The sequence below is a fragment of the Petromyzon marinus genome, unplaced genomic scaffold, assembly GCF_048934315.1.
Source record: "Petromyzon marinus isolate PM22_M1 ecotype Great Lakes invasive population unplaced genomic scaffold, UKy_Petmar_22M1.pri1.0 PM_G_Scaffold_89, whole genome shotgun sequence".
In the NCBI taxonomy this organism is placed as follows: Eukaryota; Metazoa; Chordata; class Hyperoartia; order Petromyzontiformes; family Petromyzontidae; genus Petromyzon; species Petromyzon marinus.
Genome location: NW_027423045.1, coordinates 694,215 through 707,574, shown reverse-complemented (window position 1 = coordinate 707,574; position 13,360 = coordinate 694,215).

Here is a 13,360-nt window from a genome sequence, read left to right as displayed (position 1 = left end):
GAGATCTGAAGCAGTCGTGGGCCTCACCCTAGGTCGGACTCGAACTACAATTAAATTTGATTATATTTTTATAATATTAAATAAATAATAATAAATGATAAATAATAAATGAGAAATAAAAATAATCAAATTTGATTATTGTAAAATCATTATAAATAAATAAAAAAAATCCAATAATCTAATTTTATTACTTTTAAATAAGAATAAATAAAAACCAAATTTTATTGTTTTTAAAATAAGATTAATTAAATAAAAAAATATACATTAAAATAATAAAATTTGATTGTTTTAAATAATAAAGAAATATACATTATAAGTTAAAATAATCAAATTGGATTATTTTTAAATAATAATGATTAAATAATACAATAATTGACCTATTTCGATCACTTTTACATAATAAATAAAGGCAGAAATATTTAATTAATAATTTAGCCGTTCTTTATAACCACATTTTTATATTTTAAAATAATAATAAATAAAACTTACAAATAATCACATTTGATTATTTTAAATAATAAGTAAATAAAATTTCGTTTAAAATTTAACTAATCAAATTTGATTATATTTAAATAAGAATAAATAAATAAAAATAATGAAATCTGATTATTATATGAATTAAAAAAAGAGGGATGACATTGTCATCCTCTCAGCCGACAAGGTCAATGCCACTGTCATCATGGATAAAATAGAATATAACAACAAAATTAAAGAATTACTCAATGATGGTAGCTATACAAAAATAAAAAGAGATCCCACCAACAGCCTCGTCATACAAACCAAAATCATTTCTGATTCAACCACATTAATTGATCAAACCAAACAGTTCTCGTTGAAACCTTCTGCTGCCAGGCCACCAAGATTATACGGCTTACCAAAAATACATGAAGTAGCACCCTTCGTCCCATCGTCTCTACTACAGTGAGGGAAAAAAGTATTTGATCCCCCGCTGATTTTGTACGTTTGCCCACTGACTCAACACTGCCCATAGACTCAACACTGCACCATAGACTCAACACTGCACCACCATAGACTCAACACTGTACCAGACTCAGCACTGCACCATAGACTCAACACCGCACCATAGACTCAACACTGCCCATAGACTCAACACTGCACCATAGACTCAACACTGCACCATAGACTCAACACTGCACCATAGACTCAACACTGCACCATAGACTCAACACTGCCCATAGACTCAACACTGCCCATAGACTCAACACTGCCCATATACTCAAAACTGCACCATAGACTCAACACTGCACCATAGACTCAGCACTGCACCATAGACTCAGCACTGCACCATAGACTCAACACTACACCATAGACTCAGCACTGCACCATAGACTCAGCACTGCACCATAGACTCAACACTGCACCATAGACTCAGCACTGTACCATAGACTCAGCACTGCACCATAGACTCAGCACTGCACCATAGACTCAACACTACACCATAGACTCAGCACTGCACCATAGACTCAGCACTGCACCATAGACTCAACACTGCACCATAGACTCAGCACTGTACCATAGACTCAACACTGCACCATAGACTCAACACTGCACCATAGACTCAACACTGCCCATAGACTCAAGACTGCACCATAGACTCAACACCGCACCATAGACTTAACACTGCCCACTGACTCAACACTGCACCATAGACTCAACACTGCCCATAGACTCAGCACTGCACCATAGACTCAGCACTGCACCATAGACTCAACACTGCACCATAGACTCAACACCGCACCATAGACTCAACACTGCCCACTGACTCAGCACTGCACCATAGACTCAGCACTACACCATAGACTCAACACTGCACCATAGACTCAACACCACACCATAGACTCAACACTGCCCACTGACTCAACACTGCACCATAGACTCAGCACTACACCATAGACTCAACACTGCCCATAGGGGGATCCCTGCCTAGGGGTGTGAGGGGTCAAGGGGATCCCTGCCTAGGGGGTGTGAGGGGTCAAGGGGATCCCTGCCTAGGGGGTGTGAGGGGTCAAGGGGATCCCTGCCTAGGGGGTGTGAGGGGTCAAGGGGATCCCTGCCTAGGGGGTGTGAGGGGTTTTACTGGCACGAAGTTTTCGCCGAGGCTTCGCGGTCCGCCCCTCTAGGCCGCTGTAACTTTATTGACACCACGCGGTTCCTGTAACTTTATTGACACCACGTGGTGTCTGTAACTTTATTGACACCACGTGTGTCACTGTGTGTCGCTGTGTCAGTTTGTGTACACTGTGTGTGTGTACACTGTGTCACTGTGTGTGTGTACACTGTGTGTGTACACTGTGTGTGTGTACACTGTGTGTGTGTACTGTGTGTCACTGTGTGTCACTGTGTGTACACTGTGTGATGTACTGTGTGTCACTGTGTGTGTGTCGCTGTGTGTCACTGTGTGTGGGGAGCGATAGTGTAGCGGTTAGCGCGCTGCGCTATGAACCTGGCGACCCGGGTTCGATTCCCGCTCACGGCCAACATCAGTGACGATTATCTGAACCGGTCCCGGGCTTCCCCTAGGTCGACTCAGCCTAAAATGAGTACCTGGTGCGGTGTGTAAACATTGCCACTAGGGAGACAAAGGCGGTCGGGCGTGGTGCTGGCCACCCACCCCCTCGTGTACCGTTCAGGCCTTCATAGGTGCTCGCTAACAGCACTTGCCCCTACAGTCTAAGGCTATATGGGGGATCTTTGTATCTTTGTTTTTGTCACTGTGTGTGTCGCTGTGTCACTGTTTGTGTACACTGTGTGTGTACACTGTGTGTGTGTACACTGTGTGTGTACACTGTGTTTGTGTACACTGTGTGTGTACACTGTGTGTGTGTACACTGTGTGTATACACTGTGTGTGTGTACACTGTGTTTGTGTACACTGTGTGTGTGTACACTGTGTATGTACACTGTGTGTGTGTACACTATGTGTGTATACACTGTGTGTGTTCACTGTGTGTGTACACTGTGTGTGTGTACACTGTGTGTGTACACTGTGTATACACTGTGTGTGTACACTGTGTGTGTGTACTGTGTGTACACTGTATGTGTGTATACACTGTGTGTGTGTACACTGTTTGTGTCCGCATTGAGCCGAACCCCCGGCAAGGCCATCCACTTAACGTTGAGAGAAAATTCACACGAAATGTCCTTTTCAACGAAGTCTTCCAGATGTAAATTGATACAAGCTTTTAATGAAGAAATAAAATCATCTAATTCAAAACACAACACAATTCAAAGATGCTTCATTTTAAAACTTCAAAACGGAGCATGGGGTACTTGTGTGAATGCGTCCTTCGTGTGCAAATGTTGTGACTTTCCTGGCCTGAAGGCCATCAATGTGTTGGACCCTTATTGGTGCACAGCGTCTCAACAACAGCAGTGGGCTTTGCTTCAACCGATAGGTACGAACATCCAGACGTCAATCAGCAAGGAGCATTTATAGTCCTAGCTAGACAAAATCTACGTCAACACGTAAGACAAAACTACAATTCGTGTTGTAGAGAATGTACCTCCTCCTATACGTGTAACTTTTAAGTGGTATGCCTTGTAACTGATAAATGATCCGAGCGTGCTCCCTATTTCAAAGACAATGAGTTGCTCCAGAGGCAGACGATTTGTGAAACACAAAAGTATCCTTTGACCTGTATCACAAGAACAATGAGTCTCACCTGAGTTCTCTGTACAGGTTACTTTCAAACACACACACACACACTTTGTCCTAACATCACTTATTCAATGTTTGACCCTCAGACAAAATGTTACATGCACGCGCACAATCAGACAAGTATTCATTCTAAACCATTGACGGGCATATTAACATCGAATTACTGCAGCGAAATTGAATGCATCACGTTACATCGTATTAACAAGAAGCTATTTTACAAATGCGCACCGTCTGCTTAACAGTGTATGTACAACGTACTATTGTTGCGTTATTCAAAACGAGTAGGCCGTTGCATGCTGGCGTCTGGGTCAAAATGTAGCAAATTTAAAACATTACGCTACAAATAATAGATCACGGCGTTTCGATGGCAAAACAAGCAATCGTCATTAGGTGGGACAAGCACAGCAGCAAGAAGAAGAAACTGCTGCAGTAGGCGCCTACTACTTCAGCAGTTTCTCTTGCTGTGGTTGTCCCACCTGATGACGATTGCTTGTGTTGCCATCGAAACGCCGTAATCTGTTATGTTTCTACCCACGTGGTGACTTTACCGAAATAACTCAAGAGTGTGGATTCCTGCTGTCACGAAAGCTTCGAATCAAGATTGCCTACAAACTACACAACTGAGATGACGCATCAATCATCGCCCCCTACTGACAGGCTCTTGTCCACATGCAGGCTGGTGCAGGGCCACCACCTTGTGCCACACAGGGGCAGCTGCTACTTGGGGATGCTCTTCAAGTGTTTCAGACGAGGTACGACACAAAACTCCGAGTTGCTGAGACGATTAAGCAAGCACGGTGTAAATTCAATTATTATAACATAGTGAATCATTGGGGGCTTATTGTCTCTCGCTCCTGGTTAAATATCTACCCAACCCACAGGTCCACAAAGACTTGCCACTCTTACTCTGCAGGATGAACCTAGAAACTGAGTGTCCAACTTCACATTCTTGTCATTAAAGGCCTGTGACAAAGGTGCATCTATTGTAGCGACCGTCTCAAGCTTACACATCTACCGGGTCTCCATTTGACTTTGTATTGTCTCGGAGGAAGTCCACCCACACCTCGACTTCCACAAACTGCTGGGAGTTGCCTCGCTCTGCCTCACAGTCAGAATTCTCCTCCTGCTTCACGTTGCCTCCATCGATGTGAAGGTCCCATTTTGGAGTTGAATCTTCATCTTCACATTTCACCTTCACTTCTTCCCTCTTCACAATCACCTCTTCCCTCTTCACCATCACTTCTTCCCTCTTCACCATCACCTCTTCATATTTCACCTCGATAACTTTAAAAGTGTCCAAGCTGGGATTTTCTTCCGGTTCTTGTTTCATGAGGGATGGGCTTATTGTGGCACTTTGACTTTCACAAGCTGATTTCAGACTCCACTCCTTGTGGATCTTCTGATGCTTCTGTGTTCTCTGGTGTACTTGAAGATGTGGTTGCTGTGCAAACGCCTTCCCGCACGGAGTGCACCTGAAGGGTTTCTCTCCCGTGTGTGTTCTCTGGTGAATTACAAGAGGAGATGACTGTGCAAACGCCTTCCCACACACACTGCACTTGAAGGGTTTCTATCCCGTGTGTTCTCTGGTGTATTACAAGAGCAGGTGACCGTGAAAATGCTTTCCCACACACACTGCACCTGAAGGGTTTCTCTCCCGTGTGTGTTTTCTGGTGTTCTACAAGAGTAGATGATTGTGCAAACGCCTTCCCACACACACTGCACCTGAAGGGTTTCTCTCCTGTGTGTGTTCTCTGGTGTTCTACAAGATTAGATGACTGTGCAAACGCCTTCCCACACACAATGCACTTGAAGGGTTTCTCTCCCGTGTGTGTTCTCTGGTGTGCTAGAAGAGCAGATGAATGTGCAAACGCTTTCCCACACACACGGCACTTGAAGGGTTTCTCTCCTGTGTGTGTTCTCTGGTGTTCTACAAGATTATATGAATGTGCAAACGCCTTCCCACACACACTGCACTTGAAGGGTTTCTCTCCTGTGTGAGTTCTCTGGTGCCGTGTCAAATATCCAGTACGATCCGTGCTGTATGCACACTGGTCGCATTGTTGACTTGTCATACCGAGCTGCGCTGAGTGCCTTTGCTCCATCAGACCAATTCTGCAGAGGAAGCGTCAGAGGAAGCGTCAGCGGCAGACAGAAAAAAATAATATCCACACCATCTACACGTCAGTATCGAGGCACAGAGGAATGCATATAGTCACACGTGACTTACATGTCTATACTTATTCATATATTCAGGATGTAGTAAAAACGTTTCCCAAATTAATCACACGGGCTGTTATGGCACACAATGAGAGGGCAAATGGTTATAAACATGCCTGCAAGCCCTCGTATCTTCAAAATGAATGTTAACACAAAACTCCGAGCAAACAATTTCAGCTGTCTGGCTACAAAAGGAATATTTATGAGAGCTAAATTCAGCTGACATAGCAGAGGGTGTTGAAAACAATACTTCATAAATTAATGTTCAATCGCAACTTAGAGGTGTGAATCCAGGCTCAGATGTCCTTGAATGCTGGGATGAACAGTTCCGACTTCAGCTGCATGTGCGTACTGTGTTAACTTCCTGTTTCCATTCTTATAAAGAGTTCCAGAGGAAAACAAAAGTAAACTATTGTTACGCTATAACCTCCGTGTTCAACAGAGTTAATAGACGTTACTGCAAACACAAACTGTACACTGTCACTGGGTAAACAGGCGGTGGCGTGTCTAGAATCACGCCTGGCCACCTTCATCTGCTTGGCATGAATGCTTCCTCACTCCACCAAGTAATTAATTGAGGATCAATGAACATAGCTGAGGCTAACTGGAGTTTGCGTGTCTCTCTCCGTGGTGAGATGTTAACTACCTCACCTGGTATACAGGAAGTCGTGGGTTCGATTCCGACCCTGACGCCTGCTGTATATTTGGAGTTTGCGCGTCTCTCCGTATAGCGTCTTTGACCGATAGACATTGACACACGTATTCTTGTTTCTTTCGGTAAAGTTACGTAGATAGAAGATAACAATAACAGATAATACAATTACATTAAATAAAGAGCACTTGTGTTGCGATCAAAACGACGTGACTTTTTTTGCTTTATTTACATTCATTTTTATTGTTATTTTCATTTAATTTTCTATCTACGTGACTTTACCGAAAGAACCAAGAATATTAATACCTACAGTCACCAAAGTTTTAAGTCAAAACATTCACACACGTTGACAAAGCCTCACCTTGTGTTGTTGTGGGCAGGTCGCTTCTGATAACAAGAGCGGTATAGCAGCTCAAGCGGGCTTGGCCTGGTAACAAAAGAAAATAAAAACTGCGTGAATATTTACAATAAAAAAAGTTACAAAGTGGCGAGCCGGGTGAAGACAAATTAAACTTAAGCGAGATAATTAAAGTGAACGCAACCAGGCGAGGGCAGGAGGCAAGGCCCCGCGTGGCTAGGCCCCGCGTTGTAAAGTTCCAACCTGGACATCGATTCCCATGCTCACTGCTACTCAACCGACATCCCTACGAGAGAGAGGCTCTACCTTGGTAAACAACAACCACAACCACCACAACAACCACCACCACAAGAACAATGACCACCACCACAACGATGAGAATTTCTCACCTCGGATTTCAGTGCAAGAGCGCACACGGCAGCTTCCTGTTACCTTGCGACAGCAGGAAGTAGCATGACGTCAGTGCCCTTCCACGAGCAGCTCTCTAACTGAATAAATTATGTTAATCAGGCCGGCCCACACGTAGAGGGACGGGGGCGTGGGCGCTGAACCCGTCGCAACAAACTCGCGACGGCTTTAACGGTCACATTATGTTAATGAGCCACCGGTCACTGGGCGTAGCTTTGCCCAAATAAGGATTGCCACTGGACCGATATCGGCGGTAACCCGATCGGAGGTGACGTCACGCTCAAGAGCGCGGTGGACGGGGGGAGGGGTGAATACCTTGGTGACATAACGTCACTAGCGAGGTACACCTCACCCTGGCGTTTCACGCCGATGAGGTAATTAAGAGTGGTGACGTTACAGAGTTGGAGTTTAAGTTGATTTAGATTAATTTTCCATTGCTCCCTCCCTTGGGTGTGTGAGCTCAGCAACAACGTGGACATTATTGTGTATACACTGTGTGTGTGTACACTGTGTGTACACTGTGTGTGTACACTATGTGTGTACACTGTGTATACACTGTGTGTGTACAATGTGTGTGTACATTGTGTGTACACTGTGTGTATACACTGTGTATGCTGTGTGTGTACACTGTGTGTGTACACTGTGTGTATGTGTGTACACTGTGTGTGTACACTGTGTGTATACACTGTGTGTGTGCACTGTGTGTGTGTACACTGTGTGTGTACATTGTGTGTGTACACTGTGTGTGTACACTGTGTGTGTGTACACTGTGTGTGTACATTGTGTGTGTGTGTACACTGTTTGTGTCCGCATTGAACCGAACCATCTACTTAATGACGAGAGAAAATTCACACGAAATGTCCTTTTCAATGAAGTCTTCCAGATGTAAATTGATATAAGCTTTTAATGAAGAAATAAAATCATCTAACTCAAAACACAACACAATTCAAAGATGTTTCATTTTAAAACTTCAAAACGGAGCATGGGGTACTTGCGTGAATGCGTCCTTCGTGTGCAAATGTTGTGACTTTCCTGGCCTGAGGGCCATCAATGTGTTGGACTATTATTGGTGCACAGCGACTCAACAACAGCAGTGGGGTTTGCTTCAACCGATGGTTACGAACATCCAGACGTGAATCAGCAAGGAGCATTTCTAGTCCTTGTTAGACAAAATCTACGTCAACACGTAAGACAAAACTACAATTCGTGTTGTATAGAATGTACCTCCTCCTATACGTGTAACTTTCAAGTGGTATGCCTTGTAACTGATGAATGATCCGAGCGTGCTCCCTATTTCAAAGACAATGAGTTGCTCCAGATGCTTCATGGAACACAAAAACACCGTTTGACCTGTATCACAAGAACAACGGGTCTCACCTGAGTTCTCTGTACAGGTTACTTTCAAATACACACACACACACACTTTGTCCTAACATCACTTGTTCAATGTTTGACCCTTACAGATCAAATGTTAGAAGTATGCACAAAACCAGACAAGTATTAATTCTAAATTATTGACAGGCATATTAACAAAATTGGATTAAATTTCGATTTAAAGCTTTCGTGACTGCAATGATTCATCTTCTTTGGTTCTTTCGGTAAAGTCATGTAGAATGAGAATAAAATAATAAATTGATAAAATAAAATAATACAATAATATTCTCACGACGTTTCGGCCACAACACAAGCGGCCTTCATCAGGTGAAGGGACGAGACTGTCTGGTAGGACAGCGCAGGAGTGAAAGAGCCATGTTCAGATCACGACCTTTAAGCTGTGTGAGAGGAAACAAAGCGCCTTGTCAAAGGAATTAGCATATAATTTAGCATTGAAATGGCTGAGTGATTAGCTTGTGACAGGTCACAGAAATAGCTATGTTAAAAGTTAAAGCATACACATCCGCAGAGGCACCCCTTGACAATGGAATTAGCATAAAATTTTGCATTGAAATAGCTAAGTTAAAGCATACACATCCGCAGAGGCACCCTTGACAAAGGAATTAGCATGGAATTTAGCATTGAAATAGCTGAGTGATTAGCTTGTGACTGGTCACAGAAATAGCTATGTTAAAGTCAGAGCATACACATTCACCGAGGCACTTAGTACAAATCAAACAGAATTTAGCATTGAAATAACTAGGCCAATTTAGCATTGAAATAACTGAGTGATTAGCTAGTGACTGGTCACAGAAATGACTATGTTGAAGTCAAGGCCTACACATGAGCTATTCACAGTACTATATAGTGAACCAATAAAAAACTAAAATATAAATTACCTTAATGTTATCAATAAACTCTATATTCTCCAATCAGCTAAGCTACCAACAATAAGTTGTTATATATCACAATGCTATATGGCGAAAAAAATGGGTGGATTCTTACCCTCAACTTTAGCACCACGGATAGCTACGGGCCCCGTTCAGACGGACGAGTTCATCCATGGTCGGAACAGAGGAGGGGGAGAGAGACAACTGCGAGGCGCTATTATACTCCATGTTGTAAACCATTTCTGTTCTTAATTAATTGTATTTTACGATGACCTTCAGACCGCAGCTCTTTCGCCAGCATTGACTCTTAATACCTCTCACACCACGGTTAATGGTATGGTTTACAACATGGAGTATAATAGCGCCTCGCAGCTGTCTCTCTCCCCCTCCTCTGTTCCGACCATGGATGAACTCGTCCGTCTGAACGGGGCCCGTAGCTATCCGTGGTGCTAAAGTTGAGGGTAAGAATCCACCCATTTTTTTCGCCATATAGCATTGTGATATATAACGACTTATTGTTGGTAGCTTAGCTGATTGGAGAATATAGAGTTTATTGATAACATTAAGGTCATTTATATTTTAGTTTTTCATTGGTTCACTATATAGTACTGTGAATAGCTCAGATGTGTAGGCCTTGACTTCAACATAGTAATTTCTGTGACCAGTCACTAGCTAATCACTCAGTTATTTCAATGCTAAATTCGCTTAGTTATTTCAATGCTAAATTCTCCTGTTTGATTTGTACTAAGTGCCTCGGTGAATGTGTATGCTCTGACTTCAACGTAGCTATTTCTGTGACCAGTTACAAGCTAATCACTCAGCTATTTCAATGCTAAATTCTATGCTAATTCCTTTGTCAAGGGTGCCTCTGCGGATGTGTATGCTTTAACTTAGCTATTTCAATGCTAAATTTTATGCTAATTCCATTGTCAAGGGGTGCCTCTGCAGATGTGTATGCTTTAACTTTTAACAGCTATTTCTGTGACCAGTCACAAGCTAATCACTCAGCCATTTCAATGCTAAATTATATTCGAATTCTTTTGTCAAGGCGCTTTGTTTCCTCTCACACAGCTTAAAGGTCGTGATCTGAACGTGGCTCTTTCACTCCAGCGCTGTCCTACCAGTCTCGTCCCTTCACCTGATGAAGGCCGCTTGTGTTGTGGCCGAAACGTCGTGAGAATATTATTGTGTTATTTTATTTTATCAATTTATTATTTTATTCTCATTCTACATGACTTTACCGAAAGAACAAAAGAAAAATTGGATTACTGCAGTGAAATATACTGCATCACGTTACATCGTATTAACAAGAAGCTTTTAAAAAAAAGTTGCACAGTCTGCTTCACAGTGTATGTAAAACATACTATTGTGTCATTCAAAACGAGTAGGCCATTGCATGCTGGCGTCTGAGTGAAAATGTAGCAAATTCTAAACATTACGTACAAACTACACAACTGAGATGACGCATCAATCATCGCCCCCTATTGACAGGCTCTTTTTTCGATTTAAAGCTTTCGTGACTGCAATGATTCATCTTCTTTGGTTCTTTCGGTAAAGTCACGTAGAATGAGAATAAAATAATAAATTGATAAAATAAAATAACACAATAATATTCTCACGACGTTTCGGCCACAACACAAGCGGCCTTCATGAAGGCCGCTATTTTATTTTATCAATTTATTATTTTATTCTCATTCTACGTGACTTTACCGAAAGAACCAAAGAGGCTCTTTTTTTCGATTTAAAGCTTTCGTGACTGCAAGGATTCATCTTCTTTGGTTCTTTCGGTAAAGTCACGTAGAATCTTAGCAGCGTTCATTGCAGCTCTGTCGTCCCGACAGGTTTGTTCCTTTCACCTGAAGGCCACTTGTGTTGTGGCCGAAACGTCGTGATAATTTTTTGTGTTATTTTATTGTTTTATTTTATTATTTTATTCTCATTCTACGTGACTTTACCGAAAGAACCAAAGAAGATGACAGGCTCTTGTCCACATGCAGGCCGGTGCAGGGCCACCACCTTGTACCACACAGGGGCAGCTGCTACTTGGGGATGCTCTTCGAGCGTTTGAGATGAGATACAAAACTCCGAGTTGCTGATACGATTAAGCAAGCACCATGTAAAAGCAATTATTCTGATAACAGTGAATGCTTGGGAGCTTATTCGCTCTTGCTCCTGGTTAGAGATCTACCCAACCCACGGGCCCACAAAGACTGGCCGCTCTTACTCTGCAGGATGAACCTAGAAACTGATGTTCAACTTCACGTTCTTGTCATTAAAGGCCTGTGACAAAGGTGTATCTATTGTAGCGACATCGTCTCGGGCTTACACATCTACCGGGTCTCCACTTGACTTTGTATTGTCTAGGAGCAAGTCCACCCACACCTCCACTTCCACAAACTGCTGGGAGTTGCCTCACTCTGACTCAGTCAGAATTCTCCTCCTGCTTCACGATGTGAAGGTCCCATTTTGGAGTTGAATCTTCATCTTCACATTTTACCTTCACTTCTTCGCTCATCACTTCTTCACATTTCACCTTCACCTCTTCATATTTCACCTCGATACCTTTAAAAGTGTCCAAGCTGGGATTTTCTTCCGGTTCTTGTTTCATGAGGGATGGGCTCATTGCGGCACTTTGACTTTCACAAGCTGATTTCATACTCCGACTCCGCTCCTTGTGGATCTTCCGATGCTTTTGTGTTCTCTGGTGTTTTCGAAGATTTGATGAATCTGCAAACGGCTTCCTGCACAGAGTGCACCTGAAGGGTTTCTCTCCTGTGTGTGTTCTCTGGTGTTTTACAAGATCAGATGAATGTGCAAACGCCTTCACGCACACACTGCACTTGAAGGGTTTCTCTCCCGTGTGTGTTCTCTGGTGTGTTACAAGATTACCTGACTGTGTAAACGCCATCCCGCACATCGTGCACCTGAATGGTTTCTCTCCCGTGTGTGTTCTCTGGTGTGTTACAAGATTACATGAATCTGAAAATGTCTTCCCACACACACTGCACTTGAAGGGTTTCTCTCCCGTGTGTGTTCTCTGGTGTACTTTAAGATGTGGTGACTGTGCAAACGCCTTCCCGCACACAGTGCACTTGAAGGGTTTCTCTCCCGTGTGTGTTCTCTGGTGTGTTTTAAGAGTAGATGAATCTGAAAATGTCTTCCCACACACACTGCACTTGAAGGGTTTCTCTCCCGTATGTGTTCTCTGGTGTGTTTTAAGAGTAGATGAATCTGAAAATGTCTTCCCACACACACTGCACCTGAAGGGTTTCTCTCCTGTGTGTGTTCTCTGGTGTGTTTTAAGAGTAGATGACCATGAAAATGCCTTCCCACACACAGTGCACTTGAAGGGTTTCTCTCCTGTGTGTGTTCTCTGGTGGGTCTCAAGAACTGATGACCATGCAAATGCCTTCCCACACACAGTACATTTGAAGGGTTTCTCTCCTGTTTGAGTTCTCTGTTGCCGTGTTTAGTTTCCAGTCCGGTCCGTGCTGTATGCACGCTGGTTTCATTGTTGACTTGTCGTACGGAGCTGCTGCCTTTGCTCCATGAAACCAATTCTGCATAGGAAGCGTCAGAGGAAGCGTCAGCTGTAGACAGAAAATAAGAATATCAGTTTCGAGGCACAGAGGAATGCATATATACACAGTGACTTACACGTCTATACTTATTACTATATTCATGATGTAGTGAAAACGTTTCCCAAATTCATCACGAGAGGGGAAATGTCATAAATATGCCTGGAAGCCCTCATATCTGCAAAATGAATGTTAACCCAAAACT